The sequence below is a fragment of the Silurus aristotelis genome (assembly GCF_946808225.1).
Source record: "Silurus aristotelis genome assembly, chromosome: 1".
NCBI lineage: Eukaryota > Metazoa > Chordata > Actinopteri > Siluriformes > Siluridae > Silurus > Silurus aristotelis.
The window spans coordinates 22,334,704-22,348,048 of NC_139574.1; the positions used below are offsets into that span (position 1 = coordinate 22,334,704).

Here is a 13,345-nt window from a genome sequence, read left to right on the forward strand (position 1 = left end):
ATTAATTTTGAAAAAATAAATCGTAATATTTTAAATTACTCAAATTAAAAGAATATAACAGCACGCAGGCTACAACAACAGACAACAAAAAGCCCTGATCAGGAGTCCCCTCCCCCTAAACCTCTGTAATTTCCTTCTTTTATTGATTATCAGTCCTAGTGATTGTTTTCTATATAATTGTGATTATAGCATATTCACTTACATTTATCAGAAATTTTCTCTACTGGAAACAAACAAAAATTATCTATGGTGTAATTTACATTACAATTTAATTGTTTTAATAGGAACATTTTGCTTGTTAAGAAATGAGATTTGATTGAATATTGTTGATAAATAACCTCATTAAGAAGTGTAATGATATCACTTGGCCTCTTTTGCTGCCATTATTCAAATGACCTCAGTCTGACTGCACTTTTTCAAACACTGTGTTTATATACCGCAAGAATCCTCAAACAGAATGTACGTTCGTGAAGTTTTTGCTTCGAATTTATGTTTTATATATTTTCCTGCTTTCATCAATAAAGCTGTATTTAAGAGAAATGTATGCATTTGAATATTTTGTCTCAGGTGTAAGAATGTTAAATGCTCAGAGACCTAGTGTAGTGGTAGGAATAATAATTCTAAAACTAAATAATAATATGAATAATACTAATAATAATAATTATTATTATTATTATTATTATTATTATTATTATAATAATAATAATAATAATAATAATAATAATAATAATAATAATAATAATAATAAAAGGTTTTTAGATTTTTAGTTACAAATCTATTATTTATCTATAAATTACCCAGAATCTTTTTTTTCCTAAATAACACTTTGATGGCTACATTACTATCAAATGCAAATGAGCCCTTGTCATTACTCTAATTAAAAGCTGCAAAAATATTTTTTTGATAAAATGTACAATTATACATCCATTACAATTTCCAGGTTCTTATCACAGTTGGGCAGATTATTACTGTTTATCCTGTTTATTCTAACTATGGCCTAAGCTCTTCTGTCTGCTTCATCTGCACTAATCCATTTACACTCCAGAGCGTAGCTCACTAGCCAACACCTACTTGTGCCTGCCTGCTCCGGCCTAACACATGCCAGGAGAAGCACATTTACATGAATATATTTCTCTGTCAAACTCTATCTGTGCTCATCGTTTAAACATAAGCTAGAGCTGGTCAGCATGTATACGTGTAAAACTCATTTGCCATAATCAGCATGGATTGATCGTTAAACTAGCCCGCTAATGATTTCTGATTTGAAATTAATATAATGAAAAATGTAAAATGATCCTGTGTAATTATGTGGCCTAATTTAATTATGTAAATGCAAATAAATATGTCCAAATGTAGGTCTATTGCAGACATTAAACTCTGGCTATATTTTATTTGGGGGTGGGAGGTCAGATGGATATTCTAAACATTTCTAAACGATTTATGGAAGGTTGTGGAATTTTGAAACGTTTAAGAATAAGGCCATTAGGTCGTAACACAATTTGTTTTTACTGAACCTAGTGTAAATTATTCTATGTGTCCTTATATTTTTAATATGTGATTACCCTAATGGGCCTTCAAAACATACACAGTGGATCAATCAGAAAAAAAAAGATTATTAGACCGTAGGGCCTTCGTGGACTCGCATTCGTCATATTGAGCCGAATGCTGAATGCTCCATATCACCTCCTACCCATTGATATGTCCTCATTTTGTTATTTTTATTTTTCACCTACATACAGTATGAATCATCCAGCCACAGTGTGTTCTAATAGGAATCCATTTGAGGACTCTATCATTACGTTTATTTATTTCTTTTTTTCTGCACTTTCAAGGAGAGAACCTAAACACCTTTAAGTACATTAAATTATGGGAGTTCTAGTATATGTCCATGTGTATAGCTCTAATGATTCCCTATCTTCCCTCAACTTCCTTCAGGAACATAATGTGGTTTCTGCAAATAAGATCTGCAGCATTAATCAATTGGAAATGTGCTGCATTAGCGAGCTGCATTTCCGACGGCTGCCTCCCCTCAGCAGAACACAAAGGCACAGGCAGACATTAAGTTCATATCCTCAGGCTTATTGACTCTTAGAACGGGCGCACATCATCATTATACCGATTCTAAGAGCTGATACCACACATTAAGTCCATTACATTAATTATGTGCATGCTACTTATTTTTAGCTTGTGTGTTTGAATGTCTTGGCCAGGTCTGTATAAGAGGACCTTGTGTACTTTATTGATTTATTTCAGGTTAGCTTGGCCGGTCCAACCCAGAGGTATTTTTTAATAAGAGCGTTCTGCCTGCTGGAGCTAAGGTTCATTTAAATAGCAGTGTATGAAATGTATCCACATCAGTGCTTCAGAGATAGTAGCAAAGCAATTTATTTAAAAAGCAATTTATTTACCTAGGATTGGAGATTGCACAGATTGAATGGAGGAGTCAGATCCACTGCTTCCAAAATCTCCATGGACTCCACTCATCCCATTCTGGTGTGATTGCTCTCTCTCTCTCTCTCTCTCTCTCTCTCTCTCTCTCTCTCTCTCTCTCCCTCCCTCTTCACTCCTTTATCTCACCCCACTTCACAAACTCTTGTGACTAATATTTGTCCAGGAGGAGTTTTGAGTAAAAAAAACATTTCGGCTTGGAAAATCCCCAGCAGTCTCAAGAGGAGTGACAGGAATGAGTTGAAGGATGCTTAATGATGAACTAAAAATTTACAGTTAAATATTAATAAAGAAATACAATAAAAGCACAAGCACAAGTTATTACACGAGATGCCTGCATTTGTTTTCATAATTACTACACCACTGGTGCAAATGGTAGGTGTGAGCGCACGCTTTAACCTGTGAGTTCACGTGTGAGGGATTGAAGACTGGTTTAAGGTGGAGAAGGTGATAATTCATGAATGAGGCTCTTCATTCATCTGCTTTGCTCACACTGCTCCGTACACCGTGGTCTCTCTCAGGATGCATGCTCCTAATGAGGGCCTGGCCTCCTGAGCTAATACCTCCTAGAGAGAGAGAGAGAGAGAGAGAGAGAGAGAGTGCGAGAGATTAATCAGGATGATTAATCAGATCGCCTAAATGCTCGATGCCCCCTGGGTCCCCTCCCTCACACTTCAGACTGAGGCTCTTAAGTATATCTCTCTCATAACTGCAGGTTGCTCAATCTTATTGCAGAGCATCTTTGTCAAAATCGGGACAAGAAATAATGTACATTTGCAGCGCAGGAAGCTACACAAACTCTCTCTCTCTCTCTCTCTCTCTCTCTCTTTCTCTCTCTCTTTCTCTTTCCTTCTCCGTGTTACTCATCGGGAATAATCAGTACCAGCACAAGATCGTTCCAGTTTTGCCTGTGGGCTTAGAGAGATCTTATTGCACAGTCAGGTCACTTTTATTGCCAATTCACTTCATCCCTAAATGAAGCTCATTGTGATGAAATAGGATGTATGTCTTTGATCGCATTTTAATGCAGAAATGTTCATTAGCTGGAAAAACGTTGTTGCTCTCATGCGAAATATGTTTCATGATATAGAGCGAGATAAAATATCCTACCCACATTTCTATAATCGCTTGAATTAGTCATTATGGAAGGAAAAAATATGTATGTGCTTTTTATTCTTAATCTTTGTCATTTGTCTTTTTTTTCCAGTTTTCCAATTTAACCGCACAACAACAAATGGGACATTTTGCTGTTAAATGAGAAATTATTAAAAGCCGACAAATACCTTTAATTATATTTGATTGCTTTTAAGCAGAGTTTCTAATTCATCTTAATCTCTCGAAAGCACTTTCACCAGGAATAGTTAAGAATGGATTTGTTTATCACATTAGAGTGAGGATGTTGTGTACGGTCTCCTGATTGTTCCACTTTGTTGGCTACAGTGACATATCCAGCACTGTTTTCTGGTGTGCCATTCAAATGCAAAACAGGGCCATCCACACGCTTGCCCCAGACTCCTGTTATCTACTGGGTCTCAAGACACTGAGGAGAGGCTTGCTGATGTGTGAATAGCTTTACCGTGTGCAAAGAGCAACAGAAGAATATGCTTCCCATTGTAGCGCCACAAGGGTTTTCTTTGAGGGTGAAAGAAAGAGGCAGCGAGAGAGAAAAGCGATCGTATATTCAAATTCTAATATTACATTAGAGACATGCTGGTGTGCAGACAGCTAGTAGGATCTTCACTTGCCTCAGCAATATAACTCTTAATGTGATCCTTCCTTTTTCTCTATTAGGAAAGTTCTGTGAATATAGTTACGGGTAAGTTTTAAGCAGGACCGTTTCTAGTGAGGACGATATTGTGACAGTTCTAGGGGCCAACAACTAAACCAATGGACCACAAAAAAAATCCAGTAGGATTTCTGGATATATTTAATGTGTATACAAAATGTTATATGAACTTCTAGGGGGATTTTGGGTTTTGAATTCTTAGCTATAGTTTAAACCTCTATCAGCACATCTATCGTACATATGCATTTATTGCTGTGTGTATTTGATATGACTCAGTGAGTCAGAAGTGTAGCCACTCATCTCACTCAGCTATTCCTGCATATGTAGTAGTGTAGCATAAAGAGGAAGTGGAGTCCCCCAGTCAACTTCCTAAGTGGAGAATGACACTGTGACTATTCTCTCTCTCTCTCTCTCTCTCTCTCTCTCTCTCTCTCTCTCTCTCTCTATCTTTCTTTCTCTCTCTCTCAATCTTTTTCTTTCTCTCTCTCTATCTATTTGAATCCAGTACACTGTGACTCAGCTCAGTCAGCCTTGATCCAGACCATAGACAGCAGGCAGCCATTTGGAACAAGCTTATTTAGTATTGCATTATGGATGATACATGAGCATGATGTTCTTTTAAGCCAAGATGTTACAGTGGCTAATATTGATTTTTATTGCTGACGTCATCATCACCATCATATCATCATCATCATCATCATCATCAGCCTCATAAAAATTATCACTTACTGGTTGTGAGGGTGTTTCTGTTCAGCTTTCATTCATGGAATATGCTCTAGGTAAACTAAAGAACAAAATAAATCACTGGTACAAAAAGAAGCTGAATTTCAGTTGATTGAACTGTTGAATGACTCGATATTACTGATTTGCTCGTGCAACGCATTCCTCAATACATCACTGTCAGCACTACTTTTGTGCACGAATCAAGCCGTTTGCTGCTTTTTATCAAATTCCAGAAGAACAAAAATGAAACTAAACACAGAGGTATAAAAGTTACTCAATCTTCCCTTGTTCTGTTTAAAGTCGTGATTACAGGTGAGCACTTTGTCATAATGAGAGCGTGACAAAACGACCCATCGCTCTTTGCCAGGTTAAACACTGGCAGATGGAGACTGTCAACGGCTTCGTTCGCGAGCGGAATTAATTAGCAGTTATGGCAGCTGACACATGAGTTTCACACTGACCTGCCGTTAAGAATAACACTTCACTTTGGAGTATTTTGCAAGAGCTGTCCATCTTATTGGCAATAGCCCAAGTTTTCTAATTTATAATTAATGCTTATTTGGTCTCTGTGGTATAGTAAGAATAAAGTGGAAATTCGAGGAAGCTAAGAATGGACTGAGGGAGGCTGTTCCCAGAAATATTGGCAATTGCTGATAAATTTCTAATACACAGAATGTGAAGGTTCACATGAGGACACGGTGTGAGTGAGGATTGAGAGAAAAACACTCTTCTGTTTTTTTATCCAACAATTGCAGAAAGAAAGCTGAAGCAGGTGGCTAGATGAAGGGAAGGGCAAGCATTTTCTCCACCCAAAGTGCAAATGTTGCAGGTTATTTCCATGAAGTTTCATCATGGTAGCAGCCAGGATTCTCCACTCTCTGCTAATCTGTTGTTCGGCACCAGCGCTGGTTGCTTGGCAGGAATGTCCTGCAACTCCAAACACTGGAGTTTTTAAGCTGCTGTGTACTGGAATTGCACAGTGTGTGTCCTGTTTATAGATGTGTTTGTGTATGAGTGAGACTGTGTGTGTGAACCTGTGTGACCATATTTCATTGAAGTAATGTAGTTGTTCAGTAATCATAAAGTATACTTATTACAAAAGAAATATTATTTACAACTCATTAGACATCAGTATTTAAAAATAAATTGAGAACTTGACAGTGTTAATGTGCATGTTACAATCTTAAATCTTGTATGTGATGTATTTATACAGAACCACCAAGTAGCTGATTGTCCCTAAAGTTAGAAAAGCCAATTTTTTGTTGTTGTTCGATAATAATAATGGAGAACATGAGAAATTCATGAATTCTGTAAAAGTGCAAGAAAAAGTAAATAGCCTGGAGTGAATTTGTGAAATATAAATGTGCTGTGAGTGTTGAATACAGGCTTCCATTACTGTGCTCTTTGTTAATTAGATGCCATTTTTATTGCCAACAGCCTGTGGGCTCCCTGATGGACTGCTGTAATGATATTTGAGTCTATAAATAAAACATTTAAGCCTACAGTTAAATCCTGTCTGACCTTATTGGTGTGTATTGCAGCCACAAGGCCACGAAGACGCTCCTTGTATTTGTGAGAAGAAGAAAAAAAATTAAATATTATCATTAAAATATTGCTTACTAAATCCTTATTAGTCTACTTGTTATGTTTGAAGAAATTCAATATTATAAACAGTTAAAAAAACAATTATTTCATTTATCTGGAATGCTCTGTTATTTCAGAGAATACCGCCATATTTTCATCACAAAGATTTGAGCCCGCCTGCACCTTTTGTTCCTTGTGCGTCCTACTAAGGTCTGACCAAAATCACCGATGAAGTGCTATTCTGTCATCCGGAGAGATCAACTCTTCAGCGGTGCAACTCAGCCACAGCTGCAGGAGCCCTTTATATTGCAATAAGCTCTAATCCTATTGTTTGATCTAATTATTTTACTTGCAAGGCTCCGCTGACGAAACCAATGAGAAAGAGCAGATGAACCGTATTCTGTCTCAGCACACAGCCATGCTGCCTCGCCTGACAGACAGAAACTGACAGACAGAAAGACGGCACAAAGAAGCACTGGGCGATGAAGTCACGTAGCCTTTCGATATTATCCAGGTAACAATGAGAGATTACATCATATCAGCGAGCATGAATTCTTCATTGTCTCTTATTGATTTCTTTAGCAGCACGCATCTATTGTCCAGAGCGCAAAATGGAAAGCCATTGAACTTGAAGGATAAAGCATTTATGACAGTCTAGGGATTTGAGAGACACTCATGAAGAAAGAAAGGCGTCTACAGAACAACAGTAATAGAAATACACCTCTGGTATCGCCCATGCATCTTCCTCATGAACAGGACGAACCTGAAGATGCATTTTGTGGCCTGTGGGTCACAGAGCAGCCTGTGTACCTGAGCAAGTGTTCTCCCAGAGCATCTAAGGTAATACACAGATGAGTCAGAAGAGAGCAGAGGGCTGCTGGAGGTGAGTATTGATCGGTGGGGGCCACAGACTCACTCAGGACGATGGGACACACTCTGAACTGCGCAAATCAAGGTAATTGTGATGGACTGAAGGCCAGCAATCGATGACTGATTACTCCACTGAAACACAACATCTGTTCGCTGCTACTCGCCGACAGATCGCTTTGATAACATTTAATTATGTAAAGGGTCACTGGACCAATTAGATTACAGCTCAATTATCCCAGAAAGTGGAATTGATAAGGGAGGGTGAAATAATAATTGATTGACAAATATAAAGTGTTAATACATTGTAAACTTTTTATCTAAATGTTGTAGGTACACCACCCTGATGTGAATGTGAAGGACATCATTAGGAATTTCTGTCAAGAACATAGGAATGGTTTCAATAGAGTTCTATGTGAAATATGATATTCTAAGTGAAATATCATCATCATAATCAATGCACTTTAAGGTCTCCATAGCTTTAAGACAGAATTAAGATTAAGACAGAATGCCTAGTTTAGAAAAGACTATAATACTTCCTATAGGTAAATTCTTATATTGTTATATACACAGATTTTGTGTATATATATATATATATATATATATATATATATATATATATATATATATATATATATATATATATATATATATATATATATATATAATATATATATATATATATATCATATTAAACATATTTAAACATTATTATAAAAGTCAAACAGTTTATGGAACAAAACTGTACCGTTTTTAAGAGGGGGAAAAAGGAACAAATACATGGAACATCATTACACAAACACACACACACACACACACACACACACACACACACACACACACACACACACACGAAGATGCTGCCCAGGTGAGCAGAACATAGAGGTCTTAAATGTACAGGGATACAAAGGAAACCAGCTCACCTGCTGAGGATATGCCAGCTGAACCAGCCTGTGATTGTATCAGTAACCTGATGGTGGGAGGTAGTAACAGAGAGAGAGAGAGAGAGAGAGAGAGAGAGAGAGAGAGAGAGAGAGAGAGAGAGAGAGAGAGAGAGTGGGAGAGAGAGAGAGAGAACGAAGGAGGGGAGGTTGATGACAGTTCCCTGCAGAGGTGAAACTTCTCAAAAGCATCGAGAGGGAAGATGACACTTCATCCGCTATCATTTGATGGGACTCAGGGTGGGTTATGGATCCTGTCACACAGCCAAATAAAGTGAAGGGAAGCAGCCACATCCCAGGGCGATTTTCTGCCCGTAGTCTACCCGTAAATGTCATCCATTATTGATAGGAAAAATGTTCAGGCTTATTAGGTTTAAAATGGACACTATAGGGAGGAATCATCACACATAAAAGGTGACACAGCCACTCAAGACCATTTCTTAATTTAGATTTAGTTAGTTTCCAATTTGTCAGTTCAGTTAGGAAATTGCGACCATATATATATATATATATATACAGTCAGTTCATCCTCAGCCATTGGTCTCTGTAAAGAAGTCAGAGTTAGATGTTGGATGAAGCAGAGGCCATGGTGGTAATGCTCATTATTTTGTGGTTCAGAGACACAATGATGCCTTGACACCATTGTTCACAGCAGTGTGCAACTCTGCCAAATCAAACATGAATACTTGGCGGTGACTCCTGTGCTCAATGCATAATAAATACTGTACCAATTTTAAACACACTGGATTTATATAATAATGAAGCCTATACATTGTTTATATGATAATTAACTCTTTGCTTGCCATCTCTCTGTCCAATTCCAAACATTCTTTTAATCTCATTACAAAAAAAAAATTAGAACATGAACAAAAAAGAGCAAACAGAGTTTAAAGATTATTTTTGCCTGTTCTCTGAAGTAAAATAATGATAGAAACCAATTAACAGTATTTAAATAGTCCTAAAATTACAAAAAAAATTTTGTCAGTCCTGAAATGATCTTTTGAAAGCTAATATACTGTTAAAAGTCAGTATAAGAACAGAATTGCCTATTTTTTTTTATTTATTTTTATCTACCCCCAGGAGTTTAAATGCAATGGCACAGTCTCCTTTTTTATTTGTCAACAGGGTGAAAATATAGCACTCAGAGGATAGCTGGGTCCTTCCTGCATGTGTCACAATCCAGCGACAGGTTTTATCACGTAGGCCATTCGACTCAATTAGTTTGATGAAGTCATGAAATGTGCAGTGTAATGAAATTTGTATGACCTGATTAAAAATGTTCCCATTTCCAAGTAATAATGAGAAATTATTTAAAAATATGCAAAGGACTTCACTGACTTCAGTGACATGCAATCTTAAAGAGGGAATTATCACATTAAAGCAATAGATTGTTCAGAAAAAGTGAAGAGGATCATAAGTAGCAGGCTCTGGTCAGATCGTATTCTAGGGTCATTATTTTAATATGCAACATCATGATTTTACACACAATGTTGAATTTTGCATTAGTTGTAATCTGATGCAATAAAGAATAACAAATCGGTTAATAATTTTCATAATGTTTATGTTCCTATTTATTTACTAGCAAAAAAACAAAAAAACATGACCCGATTGCTGAAAACATACAGTTGCTTTCCACTGTATATCAGTGAAATTAATAAGATACACTCTCTCTCACACGCTAATTTAATCAGTTTATATAAATGGTAACTGTTACACTGGATAGAAACACTGTAGTCAGATAATAAATTATATAATAAAATAAGTGTTGAAACCGAAACTAAGAGCTGCAGAAGATATTGAATCACAAATCTAATTCCAGATAATACAAGTATTTGGTTACAATTTAATATTTTTAAATTAATTAAATGTTATTTGTTCATGGAAACTAGGAGTTTTCAAACTAAATGCACAGCTATTTAACTAGTTTTATATAAACTTTTATTTATTTTTATAAATATATTAAATATATATATATATTTTTTTACATTTTTATTTGCCAATATTCATTAAAAACTCAGAGTCTCTAAAGTGTAAATGACAATGTCATCTCTGTTAATTCACACACATTAATATATTTTATTAAAGCTGAAAGTAGACAGTCGGTGCATGTTCAATATTAACCAAAAAGTTCTACAGTTGTGTTGATTACACTAATAGTCATGTTTTCATCCTACATATTTATTAGATTTCCATAAACATAAGAGATTACAGAAGACAATATTAACTAAGGACATTGCATTCTTTGGATAGTGGATTGGAAACATTTTGATTTGCATATATTTTGTAAATTTGCTTAAAAAGCAAATTAAACCCGAGTGATATCAGACAGTATGCATCATGGCTCATAAAGACATGCAGTCCACAGCTCAAGGCTGCATACTCATTTACATACTGTAGCTCAAGGGCTACATTTATGCTGAATCATCAAAAAAAAAAAAGTGTACATATCTGTGTAGCTGACAGTAAGTTGACAACTTATCAACTTATTTTCAAATTATGAAAGTAATTTGACAGGGACTTTAACCTTCCAAAACATAAATGACAATGTTATCTGAAATGGTGAGTCACTCACTAGCAACTTACAAGATTTAAGAAACATTATCCAGAGCATGGGAAATTAAAAGCAACCTGGGTTTAGACTGATGAAACAGTCAGTCTGTTATCTTAGTGTGGATGAAGCCTAATTGTGAAATCCTAAACCAGCGCTCACTGCAAGGTGACTTATGTGTAATATGCCATGTGTAAGCTCTAACTTTTAAGGAATTTATCTGATTCTGATCCACTGTGTATTCATTATTTTGCAAACTTTTATGAAATGTAAATGTGAACTGTTTTTTTTTTTTTTTTATCTGTGTATGCTGAGTTTAATACTATAGATCAGGGGTCTTCAATCTTTTCCAGGAAGGGCCAGTGTGGGTGCAGGTTTTCATTCCAACCAATCAATGGTCACACCTGATAGTCATTGAAAATGAAGATAATTAGATTTGAACAGGTAGAATTTGGTGTGGACTTGCTTGGTTGGAATAAAAACCTGCACCCACACTGGCCCTTTCTGGAAAAGATTGGAGACCCCTGCTATAGATGGTTATCGACACTTTGTGCATCTTGAAATGAATCTGGGTTTTGCTCAACCTTACATATTATATCTTCAGTAACCAGTTTATCGTGAACAGAGATCCTGGAAAGACTGAGCATGCTGAGCGACTACACCATCAAGGGGATCCCAGTGCATCAATGGCAGAGATGGCAAAAGTACACACATTGTTCACTCAAGTAGAAGTACTTATGTTTTTCCTCAATTTGAAGTAAAGAAGTTTGGGCTCTGACATGTACTTAAGTAAAAAGTAGCCATTTCTCTTTCTCTCTCTCTCTATCTCTCTCTCTCTCTCTCTCTCTCTCTCTCTATATATATATATATACAGTGAGGAAAATAAGTATTTGAACACCCTGCTATTTTGCAAGTTCTCCCACTTAGAAATCATGGAGGGGTCTGAAATTGTCTTCGTAGGTGCATGTCCACTGTGAGAGACATAATCTAAAAAAAAAAATCCAGAAATCACAATATATGATTTTTAAACTATTTATTTGTATGATACAGCTGCAAATAAGTATTTGAACACCTGTCTATCAGCTAGAATTCTGACCCTCAAAGACCTGTTAGTCTGCCTTTAAAATGTCCACCTCCACTACATTTATTATCCTAAATTAGATGCACCTGTTTGAGGTCATTAGCTGCATAAAGACACCTGTCCACCCCATACAATCAGTAAGAATCCAACTACTAACATGGCCAAGACCAAAGAGCTGTCCAAAGACACTAGAGACAAAATTGTACACCTCCACAAGGCTGGAAAGGGCTACGGGGAAATTGCCAAGCAGCTTGGTGAAAAAAGGTCCACTGTTGGAGCAATCATTAGAAAATGGAAGAAGCTAAACATGACTGTCAATCTCCCTCGGACTGGGGCTCCATGCAAGATCTCACCTCGTGGGGTCTCAATGATCCTAAGGAAGGTGAGAAATCAGTCCAGAACTACACGGGAGGAGCTGGTCAATGACCTGAAAAGAGCTGGGACCACCGTTTCCAAGGTTACTGTTGGTAATACACTAAGACGTCATGGTTTGAAATCATGCATGGCACGGAAGGTTCCCCTGCTTAAACCAGCACATGTCCAGGCATGTCTTAAGTTTGCCAATGACCATTTGGATGATCCAGAGGAGTCATGGGAGAAAGTCATGTGGTTAGATGAGACCAAAATAGAACTTTTGGGTCATAATTCCACTAAACGTGTTTGGAGGAAGAAGAATGATGAGTACCATCCCAAGAACACCATCCCTACTGTGAAGCATGGGGGTGGTAGCATCATGCTTTGGGGGTGTTTTTCTGCACATGGGACAGGGCGACTGCACTGTATTAAGGAGAGGATGACCGGGGCCATGTATTGCGAGATTTTGGGGAACAACCTCCTTCCCTCAGTTAGAGCATTGAAGATGGGTCGAGGCTGGGTCTTCCAACATGACAATGACCCAAAGCACACAGCCAGGATAACCAAGGAGTGGCTCTGTAAGAAGCATATCAAGGTTCTGGCATGGCCTAGCCAGTCTTCAGACCTAAACCCAATCCAGAATCTTTGGAGGGAGCTCAAACTCCGTGTTTCTCAGTGACAGGCCAGAAACCTGACTGATCTAGAGAAGATCTGTGTGGAGGAGTGGGCCAAAATCCCTCCTGCAGTGTGTGCAAACCTGGTGAAAAACTACAGGAAACGTTTGACCTCTTTAATTGCAAACAAAGGTTCCTGTACCAAATAGTAACATTGACTTTCTCAGGTGTTTAAATACTTATTTGCAGCTGTATCATACAAATAAATAGTTACAAAATCATACATTGTGATTTCTGGATTTTTTTTTTAGATTATGTCTCTCACAGTGGACATGCAGCTACGATGACAATTTCAGACCCCTCCATGATTTCTAAGTGGGAGAACTTGCAAAATAGCAG

General features: G+C 37.1%; 1 long non-coding RNA gene across 2 annotated transcripts in view; it reads left to right on the plus strand.

Moving 5' to 3' along the window:
- The window catches only part of LOC310732887, a 5,547-nt gene extending 5,007 nt beyond the window's left edge, over positions 1 to 540 (plus strand). For both annotated transcript variants that reach the window (XR_014535570.1, XR_014535571.1), the window contains exon 3: positions 1 to 540. This exon is cut by the window's left edge and continues 1,871 nt beyond it. This is a non-coding gene — a long non-coding RNA (uncharacterized lncRNA).
- Positions 541 to 13,345: the final 12,805 nt, after the last annotated feature.